The sequence below is a fragment of the Anser cygnoides genome, chromosome 15 (genome assembly GCF_040182565.1).
Source record: "Anser cygnoides isolate HZ-2024a breed goose chromosome 15, Taihu_goose_T2T_genome, whole genome shotgun sequence".
In the NCBI taxonomy this organism is placed as follows: domain Eukaryota; kingdom Metazoa; phylum Chordata; class Aves; order Anseriformes; family Anatidae; genus Anser; species Anser cygnoides.
The window spans coordinates 16,007,557-16,021,626 of NC_089887.1; the positions used below are offsets into that span (position 1 = coordinate 16,007,557).

Here is a 14,070-nt window from a genome sequence, read left to right on the forward strand (position 1 = left end):
TCTTAATCAGAAGTGCAATTATGTGTCAAATGTATTTCCATATTTACCTTTTTGAAAGCTCATGTTTAGAAAGCAGTGGAATACTCTACTCATTTGGAAACTGGCAACACTGCAACCTTACAATAACTATTAAGAACTACTATTAAGCAGTTTCAAATCTTGATCTTTATCTGAAAATCAGATGAAAATTGCCCAACTATAACAAAAATGTGAATTCCTAAGTTATTGGCATTCACATTTTTTGATTCATGAAATCCAACACCTGTCAGAGAATATTCTGCCTATTGTACATGCTTAGCATTAATCAGAGTAGACCAGAAGCTTACAGGAGTGACTGTGCCTTCATACCAAGTTTATATTTTTATACCTTCATCACAGTATCAGTGAATTCCTATTTTGTATACGCAGTTGTAGGAAAATCAGGCCAGGAGTGTTCTGAACAGCCATAAAACTGTAAACCAGTCTAAAATAATACACAAGATCACATTATCACATTATTAAAATGCATATACATACATCTTCTTGTTAACAGTTTACAGCTCCTGTAAGGTTTGCATTCATGAGATGCAAGGAAAAAAACAGTTATAAATTTTAAAGGAATTTAAAATTATGTTTGTTTTACTACCTCATGTTAATAATAGAAAGACTATGCTTGAAAGTAATAGAGTGGAAAAATAAGGCTAGATCTCGTCTCAGGTCACACAAACCATCGCTTACAGACTATCAATGTGTTGTGGTTGTTAGAAGCAGTGACACAAAACTAATTTATGGTGACCATGCAGAAGGCACCCAGCTGGATAAAAACTCCCCAATAATCAATGACAAAAGAGTCACCTCGGTTAGGTTTTCACTGCCAACTAAGACAGCTCCAGTACACACTGCTTATCTAGTCACTAAAAAGAGAAAGGTTTGGAAAACTTATTAAGCCTGAAATTATATAGCAAATACAGGCATAGGCAAATATTCCATGACGCTACATTTTTAAAGGATAAAATTAGGCACTGGCTAAAAGAAGTCTGAGATTCATTAAAGCATGTATTACGTTAGCTAGTCTAATATATCTTGGCTATTCTGATCTCTCTGCTGGTTAAGAGAATTCTTACTTGCTCTTCGTTTACACAGAAAGCCACAGCGGCAGAAGGTCAATCAGGAGGAAGGATACTAAATGAGGACAGGGAATGAAGGCGCTGTTGGCTCATACAGGGAAGAAGGAGCCCAGTTCACTAATGTTGTATTTCGGAGCGTCTGACCAGTTTGACCCTGTGCTTCTTCTCACATGGAATCTGTCTTCCTTTTCATTCGTGTTAAATACCTGTCCTTCATCAGGGGAGGAAAGATGACAGAGAGGGAAAGGCAAGGAGAGCCTGGGAACTGGTGGTTCCTCCCCACACCAGCAGTTAAAGGCCATTTGTAATACAGTTAACTTATCATCTTACTTTTTCAGACATATACACCATTATTGAAAGTATTTACTGTGTCAATTGCTACATTACTGAACAGATGTGTTTTCAAAACTGCATGCAAGGACAGAATTTAACTTCCATTAATTGATAGGCCATACCAAGAGCAATACTGCAACTATCAATTCAATTTCATGACATTGCTCATAGGAAAGAAAAAAAAAAAAAAAGCTATAAATCTTTCCACCCAAATACAAAGGTCAAATGATATTAATTTATTAATTAATGCAACTATAGTCTCAAGTAGTTCCTTGATTGAGGGCTAATGCCTCATTAATCTTAAACATACCAACCTGAGCACATCAGTAAAGTGAAGCAGAATTAAGACTGATATTATAGTGAGCACAACTTACTGCTTGCAGAAATTCCTATGTTAGAAATCCTTCAGAAACATCTTCTGACACCATAACAGAATCAGATAGCAGTACTATGCACAAATGCACTCTAAATCTGTAGGTCACACAGTTTATATGCAATTATTTGCTGAGCTTTACTCTCAGGGCTGTGAAGTGACTGCTTTGATTTGCAAAAATCCAGCAGAACTCAATTTCATTCTCATTGTCAGTGTAAATCTTTGTTTATACAACATGACAAAGGAGGAGAAGCAAAGTACCAGAAGAGATGATCACGAGACCAGCATCTGGAGCATTATGAGCAGTACAGCCACTTCGGTGAAGGGACCTGGTGAGCTTGTCCTTAACTGGTCAGAAGAGCAACAGCCAGGTACCTCGAAAATTATGTTCCACCAGAATCAGCAAACTCAGTGGCAACAGATAAAATCTGTTCTTATCTTCCAGGAAGGTGACCACATCCTATTTTGGCATCACTACAGTAACTTCACCTTTAGTAACAAGGCAATAAATAAATAAATAGTATGAAAAATCTGGGAAAAAAATTATGTGCTTTATGGATCCAGCACATAGTGTATTCATACTGAAAGAAGGAAAGTAAGGTCCTGTTTCACTAGCATTTGCTTTAAAAAGCAACTTATTGTGAATGTCAATGGAAAACATAACAAAAGAAAATATACCTGTAGCTAGAGCCTTCTACATTATACTGAAATATCCTGAAAATGTTGGTTTTTGTTGTTGTTGTTTCAGTTAACATCAGTCCTGTTAGATTTTATGAAAAAATATATCCAGAAAGGTTTTTAAATTATGGATAAACTGTATCACCACATTACTCCCTGAATAGTTTCCTGGTATTTTAGTTATACATCCTTATGTTTGTCGTATGTGTGATCTGGCCACACTCACAACATCATAAAATGTAACTTTTTCATTTCCTTAAGAGCAAATTTCTTCAGTAAGGGGTCCGAGTTCTTTACGCATTCAAAATATGTTATGTCTCACAAATAGAACTTGTGGTAGAAAACATAAGTATCAAAGATTTAGCCTAGAATTTTAGGAAAAATAAAAATAAAAATAAAAAAGCTATATAGTAGAACTCCCTGATAAACTGCTGAAACACTATTTATATTATTAGCTGTCTTATGTGATTTTGAAGTAACAATCATCTTACCATTACTGAAGAAGAACTTGCCATTATAAACTACACACAGTTCCTTATTTTCTTACCTTTAAAATTTTCCAAAAATAAGATAGGGCTTTTTATAGGCTCTAAAATTTGGAATTTTCATTCAACCTTTCAAATTAAACTAGTTCATACTACGATAACGTACCTCTCGAAAAACCTTTAAAAAGTTTCAAATAGCATGTGACCTTTGAATATAAGCAAAACTAAGTATACTTCTAGGATTTCTGAATATTAAAGCCAATGATTTTATAGTGCATTATATAGATGGCAAGCATGATTAAACAGAATTATTCACATCAGATCTTTAAGTAATGAATACATTTGAGGAAAACAGTTGTTCATCAAAAATGAAAGAAGAACCATACTGGGAAGTATCATTCTGGTACTCAGTTCTCATTATCTTCTTCTGCTTAGCTCAATAAAATTATGCTTGCACAACTAACAATATTTGTCTTGCAAGACAAACACTGAAATTTTGCCACCTATTTCAATGAATCAGGACTGCTGGGCTGTGTTATATGTAAACAATCCTTATAATCTTCTTGGCTTCCACCATCGCATCTATGAAAAAGTTTATAATATGGGAAAATATAATTGAAACTTAACAATGCAATAGGACAACTCATCTGGAAATAAGGAGCAAAGGGATATTCTTGCTCATCTCAGGAGACTGGAGAAAGCCAAGCTGTTGACGCCAAGTAGATTCTATTTCTGTAAAGGCAACGGCACTTTGTTACATACAGAAAAGTTGCTGAAAGGGTGGAAGGCTCTAGGGAGAGGAGAAAAATAAAACTGTTTTCTCTAATATCCTGTAGAATCTCTTTGGCAGTTCCCAGAAATCACAGGTAACAAAAGTCTTGCTGTCTATATATGCTTTGGATTGTCTGAGCAGCCAGTCCAGAGAACAAGAACCTGATCCTGAGAGACCAGGAGAGAGAAGGAGCCGCCTGCTTGAGCTGTGCACTAATGACTGGAACTTCTCAATGGAAAGCTTGCTTTTGTTAAGAAACCATTTCTGAGTATTCTCCAGTGGCTTCTGCATACAGGAATTAAAGTAGATTGAAGCCAGGGCATGACCATATCAAAATATATTCATCATAGCTCCTAAGCAGTTTGCTCAGCAGCAGACCCCACTTTTACTTGTACCATGCAGGTCAAAGAATTGCGTTCCTTAACACCTGACATATGTATTCAACACCGATCACCCCATGGTTCATACGTTGTAGGCTTGCTGCTCATTCTTGTATAATATGGAACCAGTAACAAGTTTTGGCTGGCATTGTTCCATGAATGAGTTATATATTTCAAATGAGAATAAATAAATAAATAAACAAAAATAGAGCAAAAGTCTCTAGTGGAAGTGTGAGTAAGTAACCCCTGCAGTAATCCTAGGACTTCTGTCCCATTTTCACTGATAAAATTCTTAGAAGTTTATAGGCCTAAAGGGCAGCAGAATTTTTCATGCTTTTATTGACTAGATTAATGGACTATTAGCTCATATCCAAGATTACCTAGAATTGATTTTATGGCGCCTTTCCTCTGAAGGGTTTCAAATTCTGATTAAAGACAGGCTATAAAAGCTAAGGCTGAATTTTGCCACATCCGAGCTGTGTTTTGATATAAGCTTTTTGTTGGAATCATACTCAGATTTCAAGAAAATATTTTTGAATGTTACCACAAATTTAGAGATATCAGTAAGATTTTATCCCAAAACAGGGAAGACAGATGATGACATGATGCTTTCATCACAATCACGCTGACTTTGTGTTATATCCTCACTACTTGGAGGCCTCAGTCAACAGATGAGGTACCACAACATGTCCACTAAGTTAACTTTTAACGACACACGAGGTGCCCAAGCAGCTGGGGGGACAGAGACAGGCCGGTTGAGCCCCGCTGTCCCCAGGGACGTGCCAGACCTTGGGGCGCCATGGCACTGGGACAGCTGGATGGGGTCCGCTGCTTCCTGGGCCAGCAGTTGGCCGGTGGGGAGCAGCCGCATTGGGCATCACATGTTTGTGTATTCATTTCTTTTTTACTATTATTATTTTTCCCCTTCTTTTTTTCCTATTAAGCTGTCCTTATCACAACACATAGGTCAGGAGGAGTGAGCAACCAGCAGGGTGGGCCTGGGTTGCCTGCAGGGCTCAAGCATGGCGCTGCCAGCAGAGGCTGCCTGCTCAGTAACACAGTGAGCATTGTCTTCAAATCTTTAAGTGTAATTATCCCACAAGATAAAGAAATAAATAGAAATAAATACCATCTCTGTTACTCTCATGTGCCTTCACAGAAATGAACTAGCAAAGCTCATTGTACACAATTTTAGGATTGTTAGGATATTTTTGCAAGATTACAATCTCTGTGTTTACAGTTTTAAAATTACGTAAGACTTTACTGATTAAATCTGGAATACGTGTTTTGATGACTATTTTCATCTAGAAATAGTATATCATTGCTAGCTGATACAGAAGACGAGTGAAATTTAAATCTATCAGTAGAGCTACATTCCCACTCTGATGGTAAAGAGAATTCACTAGAATATTCAGCTCCTCCTGTCAGATATTTGGTTGTGGCTATTGTCATAACACATACCACTTTTCCTAGTACTAAACTATTTTTATTTTCTATTATTGGAGCATACTATAAATGCCTGTGAACATTCTAGTTTGCAGCATACAATCACAACTGGTTTTCAAGGTAATATTGAAAAGAAGCCTAAAACAACAATTATAATGATCCCTCATAATTATACACAGTCAAAAAGCCATACTAATTAATCCTATATAGAGAAATCAAATTTTTACAGCCAATTTGAGGGAAGCATGCTTCTAGACAAATATCAGATTTAGGAACAAAACCTGAAATAGAAATGTATCACAAATATTTTGCATTTTATTGTTGAGTTTTGTGCTGGGAATTTCACACTTTATCACACTAGATCCAAATGCAAGTTATACCTTACGGGTCTGAACCCAGGTATGGTGTGTTAGACAGATCTAAATAGATACCTGAGAGTGTCTGTTAGAGAAAACAAGAGAAAACAAGGCTGTTTAGGTATAACTCTAGACTTAGCTGACTTTAACACCCCCACACTACCCAACTACGCTGCATAGTGCAATTAAGATGAAACCTGCTTAGCATCTACAAAGGAATATGTATTTGATGACTCAGTATGTTCCAGCAATTGAAGCTTGCAAGCTACAAAATTTCCCAGTCATTGCACACTTTCAGCTGAATTGCAGGCCTGGAAGATAAGTCGTTTTATAAACACATCTAATCGGATTTTGTTCAATATGCCAGGCAAATTGAAGGTAGACAAATATATTCAGAACAGGCATTTGGAATGAATTTCACATATGAAATCAATCTAACAACAACAACAAAAATAAATAAATAAAAAGTCACTGGTGATTCATCTGAATGTCAGCACATCAAGAGGGAGAAAGAGAGAGACTGCAATAACTGAGTCCGGAGAAGCGCGTGACACGTGAGTACAAACACCAAAAGAATCGTTCCCATCCTGCCTTGCAGAGAGGACCACTAAAAAGGGAAAAAAAAAAAAAATGTCAAAGCTTTAAGAGTGCAGACGGACGCCTGTGAATCAGAAAGAAATAAAAAAAAGTATATCAAAGCTTTGTGGAAATGCTTAAAATACTTCACCATTTCCCGTAATTTCCCCAGTTGAAGACAGAAAGAAGACTTACAGTCAAGTGAAAGCAAAAATAGCTTAGAAAAGTATTCACTATATTACTAAGATATACATGAACTAAAATATAGTATATATCCTGATCTTAAATGACATTATGGTTTAGATTCTCTTCAGAGGACTGTTCCTGAGATTCAGCCTTGCTCTAATACACTTGCCATCTGTTCCACATAGTGAACACACCTACTGTCCTCCCACCATTAAATGGCAAAAATGAATTTTATAATGAAACCTACCGAGCTGGATTCCCTGACAGGAAAATGGCAAAAACATCTCCTAGGGAAAAAACAAAAAAAACCTTCAGAATGGCCAGAACAGGTTGGTATGTGGAAAAATGTCTCCTTCATAAATTCAAAAGATGATCAAGAAGGTAGGCACAGATTTCCGAAGATCAAGCTAGCTCCAGGGATGCAGAACCGTCCTTGGGGTTCAAAAACACAGCAGCCCTTGCTGAACTTTTGAGTTTCATCATTTGGCCCTGAATTCTCCTGTACTCAGAAAAGATACCTCCTCTAAAAAGGTGAATATCAACTTATATATCTCTTCAGTCTTTGTTTTGACAGAATGATGAACCCATTAACAACAAAGAAAATATCTGAATGTTAAAAACCAATGAATACTTTTCGTGGAAAATCATTTTGCTAAACTACGCTGAGCTCTGACTGTAGCTTAAGATTATATTGTGGGTGGTTTTGTGTTGTTTGTTTTTTGTCTGATTTACACGAAGCAAAACTAAAAATTGTAAAGCAAGGCCGGGCACCAAAGAATTGTGAAAACATACATGTAGCCTTGTTACAGAAGCAGATGTCTCCAGGTGAATTACACCTGGCCAGCTGTCGGCCGCCCACCCTGCCGCTCTCTCACTGCCCCTCCTCAACAGGACAAGGGTACAGAACAAAGTGAAAAAGCTCACAGGGTGGAGATAAGGACAGGTTTTAAGGACACTTACCAATTGCCATCATGGGTGAAACAGACTCACTTGGGGAAAATTGATTTATTAACAACTAAAAATGGATGGTGAGAAACAAAGACGAAAAATAAAATCTCACCCCATCCTTTTCTTTTTTTCCCCAGGCTTATTCCACTCCTCCATTCTTGACTCCTCCACCTTCTCCCTCCAGAGTATGGCAGGGCACAGGGAATGGGGGTCGTGGTCAGTTCCCATCCATTCCTCTCCGCTGGTACTTCACATCACACTCTTCCCTCCCCAGGCAGGTCCTCTCAGTGGGCTGCAGGGCCCAACCACCTCCACCATGGTTTCCCCACAGGCTTCACAGGAATCTAGGCCCCGGTGCCTGGAGCGCCTCCTCCTCCTCTAACCTTGGGCTGTTTCTCACACTTTTTCCCTCACCTCTCACTGTTGGTCTGCATTTTGCACGTTGTTAACCACCATTTCTCAAGGGTCCCACCATCGTTGCAGAGTCCTGCAGTGGGTCCACTGGGGAGCTGGCTGGACCCAGCTCTTCCCAGCATGGACAGCCCTAGCCTCTTGGCGCAGAGGCCACCCCTGCAGCTCCCCCACTGCCAGAACATTACCAGGTAAATCCCAAACACTAGTGATTAATTCTGACAAATTCTCTTCTGAAACAAACAAACAAACAAAAAAAAAAAAAAAACACAATAATTCATTTCCAAGGTATACTGGGTATAACTGGATTGGAGTTAGTTTTCTTCACAGCAGCTCGTTTGGTACTATGTTTGTGATTTGTTACCAACAGTGTTCATAACACACTGATGTTTTAGCTGTTGTTGAACAGTGCTAGCACAGCATCAAGGCCTCTATTTCCCACTTTGCCCCCTCAGCACCCAGGACAGAGGTACCCAAGGAGCTGGGGGCACACAGCCAGGGTCTCACCCCACCAGCCCCAGGGATCTGCCAGACCTCAGGGCGCCGTGCTCAGCCATGGCACTGAGCGAAAGAAGGACAAAGTGGGGGCATTCGAGTTACTGCATTTGTCTTCCCAAGTAACATTCACACAGGATGAAGCCCTGCTTTCCTGGAAATGGCTAAACATCTGACTGCCAATGGAAAGCAGTGAATGAACTTCTTATTTTGGTTTGCCTGAAAGTGCCACTTTGCTGAACTTACTAAACTGTCTTTATTTGCCCATCATGCTTGTGTGCTTTTTGTTTGTTTTTGGTTTTGGTTTTGGTTGTTTGTTATTTGTTTTTCTGTTTGGTTGTTTTTTATTTTTGTTTTTGCTTTTGTTTTTTTGCTTTTTGCTTTTGCCTGTCCATTTCTCTCCCCCGTTTCTCTGCACAGAGCGAACAAGCAGCTGGGTAGGGGCTTAGATGCCAGATGGGGGTCAAGTCACCCCAGCACACTTCTGCTCAGATCTCTTCTTTAGAGACAGATGCTTCTGTCCAATGCCCTGATACCACATCTCCTTCCATCTACTTTCATCACTTTTTTTTGAGAGAGTTAGAAAATTCACCACTGTTAGTTTAAATGCAGGCTAATTTGCATGGATCTGACCTTCGCCATCAATTCACTCACTCATCAATTCACAGAAGAATACAGTTTCTCTATGAAACCATTTATTTTGACCGTTCTTTCTCCTGCCTTGCTCTGGCATATTGCTAATGTACTTCCTTCTATTGTTAGCCACCACGGAGCATGTCCTTTATACATTAAGGTGCTCTTAGGTGGACCTGGCAGAATTTTAGCACTGAGCAGTAATGGTATTCTCTGGATGGTCCTCACATTTACTTTATTTGTCCTTTGTACTTTTTCAAGCAAAGGAGCTATAAGGCAAGATGAATTAGGGCCTAAATTTTAATTCTTATTCTAGGTTCTTGATTGGTTTCATTCCACTAACAGCAAGCTCTCAAGACAGAAGCAGAATAAAAAATATATGGTCTGTATGTAAAATGTAATACAATAAATGAAATGTGATACCCTTAATAGCTTTTGCTATTGAAAGTTCAAAGGCATAATGTATTTCAATTATAAAATGAAACATCATTTTCTTCAAGGGAAAAACATCCACTGAGATGCAAAATCCCTTTGGGGGATTTTCTTTCTTTTACTATTTCGTTATTTTTAACCCAAAACTCTGGGGAAGTACTATCAGATATCAAACCAATTTGGTCCACAAATCAGGTTATCAACATGACCTAATCTCTGGCTGACGAGAACATTCTCTTGAAGGACAATGAAGTCTCCAATGGTTTACTTTGGTTTACTCTATTAAATAAAGGAAATTAGCAAAGCATATTTCTGGACTTTTAAAAAATATCTTCATTAAAAACACTTCAAAAAAACTTTCTGAATATTTAGAAAAATTTTGCAACTTACATGACTTGCTAGGCTTCATCCAAGACCACTAAATCAGCGCCAAAAAAAAAGCAAACTAACCAAGCTATAACATTCTTCAGAGCCCCAAAAGCAGCCAGCACAGATATGTGCAGTCTCATGGATTTTATTATGTTGATTCTCAAGTCTGTTTTTCTTATTGTTGGTATAATTCAGTGTTTGACTATTTTGAGAAAACTCTTGACAGGGAAGAAAAAATTACCGATAATCTGTTTGTGCACAATCTTAGTTAACAGTTATACAAATAGTTGGACAAATCACTACTGCAAACAGTTCATATAGTGCCATAGTACAGTACACCACAACAATGTAGAAGCTATAGTCAATGTATTTTCAGTGACCTTAAATTTTTATCAAATAAAGGTTGGATGTGGGTTCTCAATATGTATGTAATTCAGTGAACAATTATATGACTTTTACTCTTAAATTAATTCATTATTGATTTATCCAAATAGTTTTAAGAAAATGATTTTGAATTTAGCCAAACTTCGGAAAGCATTCAGTGAAAAAATAATAATAATTTGCGTTAATTAATGGGAAAAAATTGCTGTAACTGTTTCATTTCAGTATTAACTGTTAATGGTTACAATAATAATAATATTAATAATATTTTGATGGAGATGATTAAAGCACACTATCTGTAGAAAACTTCTCTAAATGTAATTTATGGGATTATGTTGCTCTTCAGATAACATTATCCTGTAAGATATGAACAGGAATACACTGAATACAATACAAGAAGAAATAATGTATATAAAAGAAATAGCAGCCAAAACTCCAGAAAAGCAAAATTCTGTACTCCAATGGAAAAGATGACTCCATAAATACTATATTAATCAAATGCTAGAGCCAGTCACTTTGACAAATCATAATGACAACTCTGCAATACTGCAGAGTATATATTTCACATAGACAGCACATAAAAGAAAAAAAATACTGACGAACTTGAAGGACCTCAATGAGGTTAATAAGAAATCTCTTAATTACATAAATCATTTAATACGTGTTGCTATATCTGGATCAGTAATGCAGAAAGGCAACTTTCATTGTTAGCTTGAATTTTTCAAACGATGAGGTATAAAAAAAACAAAACATGAATTCCAAAGCTTCTTCATAAACCAGAAGAATTTCAACAGAGGTGCCATGAAAAAAGCTCAGACAAAAAAAGTGGAGTGGCCTAGAGTTAAAGTACTGTAGAATTGTGATCAGCCCAAATTGGACAATATGTCAAAAATATACTTTCACCATAAACTTTTCAAACTTGATTCTCCGGGACTTACATGATAGAAAGCAAAAACATCCTGAGATGGCCAGTGAAATATTCTATGGGCAGACACTTTTTGCTGCTTTTCATTTCCTCCTATATCAGCTCTCCTGCTAACAAGATAAAGGGGAAAAGTTCTCGGAGAGGGGAATGGGGAAGAAGACATCATACATCTTCTGTGAGCGCTTGTCTGCTGGTCTGGAGAAAGCGTGGAAGCACGGATGTGGGGAGGAGCCAGAGAAGTGAAAGTGGGAGAGGAGCGGAGCAGTTTAACTGCACTTGTTCCACTTCCCTCATTCCTCTTCCATTTTATAGTGAAGGAAAAAAAATGAAAACAGACAAAAGGGAAACTATTTGCTTAGTAGGTAGATCTTGGGTAATATATATTCTATGATTCATTTTTTTTTAAGGAATCTGATACATGATGCCACATGCATTCAGATAAAGTTTTTTGGATGGAGATGTCTATGTATTATTAACACACACACACCAAAGCAGATATGCACTATAATCAGAGTGTTAAAATTGGGTTGAATGGCTGCCAATGGACAATTAAAAGCATTTTAGTTGACCAAGCTTGCAATTTAAATTAATTTGAAGGCACTCCCACTGCATGCTCTGAAACAATTAAAGTCTGTTGCAGATGCTCTCTTGGATGTAAACAGGACAAGCATTTGTGTTCTTGTCTGATTTGTGAGAAGTTGTCTTACTTTGCCGATGCTATAAAATCCAACTAACCAAAACTATTAGCGGTTGATGGAACATTAGACTCTAGACAATCTCTCTAATGAGTAATACAGATGGAAAGCAATTGAAACCTGTATAAATGCATGTGGGGTTAAATGTTGCATCATAATAGTGGGGAAAATTCTTATTTCCAGCCAGAATATCAACTGGAGTGGAGGAATCCCTTTGCCAGAAAAGTAGAGGTTGTTCTCAAGAGATGATCTTGATAGCTTATCTTCAAAAAAAGTGAAAGCTGCCAACAAACTTGGTAGTGCTGTCTTGAGTGACCAGCAGTGGTCGTAAAAGAAGGGTGTGCTTGCACTGATGTTAAACTGAGAAAACCCAATTAACCTGCTTTTTAGCATGCTGATGGTATGTAGTGTCCACAGAGATGATGCAGTGATTCATGGGAGAATTCCGTCAGGGTAACGTGTCTGATATCACTGTTTTAGAGCTTTCAGACCAGTGGAGGAAGTTCATAAGCATATACTGCTGTATGGTGGGGAAATTCTGGGCCACGTAGCAATTCTACCTCCATGAATTTGTACTGTAGTTGACTACTAACTTCCTAACTGCTATCTCAGTTAGCTGTCAGTCCCTTCTAGGGCACAGGGTTTGTGGACAGAGACCTATGTGAATAGGAACCCACTAACATCTCACTTACAGCCTGCTTTAACACCGAGCGGCACGAAGCTCAGTTCCATCACTTGCAAAGAAAAATGGCAACTTCCACGCCCTTGACAAGGTAAGATCACATTTGCCCACTATGTATAAGACCTTTTCATTATGTATAAATAATATTTATAGGTGCTGAGACAGTTATTAAGTGAAGAACCAGCAAAACAACCGTAACAGAAATGCAGTCCTCAGAGAAAGGTTATTACACGTGGTAATCGACGGTGGCTGAAACCACTGAGGTGGTCATCTACAGACAAACGATCTTTCTTGCTATCAGGTGATTCTCTGAATGCTCCAGGTAGCTTATGAGGCCTTCCCTGCATTCTTTTTGAATCAGACGATTTTTAAAATACCTAACAAGTTGAAATGTAAGTGAATTATACCTCTACGTTAAGGCTGACCAGCCTGAAGGTATACACTGAAGCAAAAAAATAGTTTTACAAAGACAATTTTTTATTTCTCTGCTTTTAAGAAAAACCACTTCTCTGGATCAAAACCTGGATGAACACAGTGAAGAGCACATAGTCCCTCTGCATTTTTTGCACCAAATGGGGTGATCCTTTGATAACAGTGATTGATAGTGTCTGGGTAAGTTTGCTTAATATTTGCTGTGGACAGTGTCTTGACTGAGGCTCAATCAATCACTTTGAAGAGGAAATAAGGGCTAATGCAGTAAAACAATATTGGTTATGCACTCAGTTAATCCATCACAATTCTCTTGTGCAGTGTTGGGGAGTAGTCTTTTGACTTAATATTGATCTTTGAGCTTCTTTTTTTATTAAAGAAGAAGATTTCTCATTCAACTGTTTGTAAAATTTTAAGTGTACTGAAATCCCACTCTCCACCAATATTTGTAGGCATGCAAAGTTAGGAAATTGCAAATAAACCAAATTTGACAGATGCAAATCTATTGAAGATTTTAAGGTTAAAACAAACAAACAAACAAAAAAACCCATATACTTAAGCCTACAAAGTCTGGTTTTGCCAAATTTAACAGCGAAGCTCCAACAGAGTTCAAGTAAGGCTAGATTGTCTATTACCTTAGGTAGACTTTAATTTCCATTGTTCCCCATAATGAAACTGTTATTGTTGTTAAATCTGACTGACTGTTAAATTTTAGTATATTGTATAAGTGACACAGAAAGTCCCATTGTTTCTTCTAGTTGTCCATAGATAAGCTAATATGTGCAGGGAAATACATAAATATTCCAAAGAAGAAATACACAGAGGATTTCTACATTAAGATTTAAAGTGCTTTTTAAATACCTGACCCAGAAGGATAAAGCGTTTGTTTATCAGAAATTCAGCCTTGGAATAGAAAAAAATAAATAATAATTTAAAAATCTCAGTAGGAAAGACACGAAACATATACCAGATGCAAATT

General features: G+C 37.5%; 1 long non-coding RNA gene across 1 annotated transcript; it reads left to right on the forward strand.

Annotated features, from left to right (window-relative positions):
* Positions 1-2,981: 2,981 nt before the first annotated feature.
* On the forward strand, positions 2,982-13,275 carry LOC106041230 (uncharacterized). Its single transcript, XR_001210380.3, has 4 exons — positions 2,982-4,803; positions 5,072-5,187; positions 12,675-12,753; positions 13,159-13,275. It is a non-coding gene; the product is annotated as an uncharacterized lncRNA (long non-coding RNA).
* The last annotated feature ends 795 nt before the right edge of the window (positions 13,276-14,070 follow it).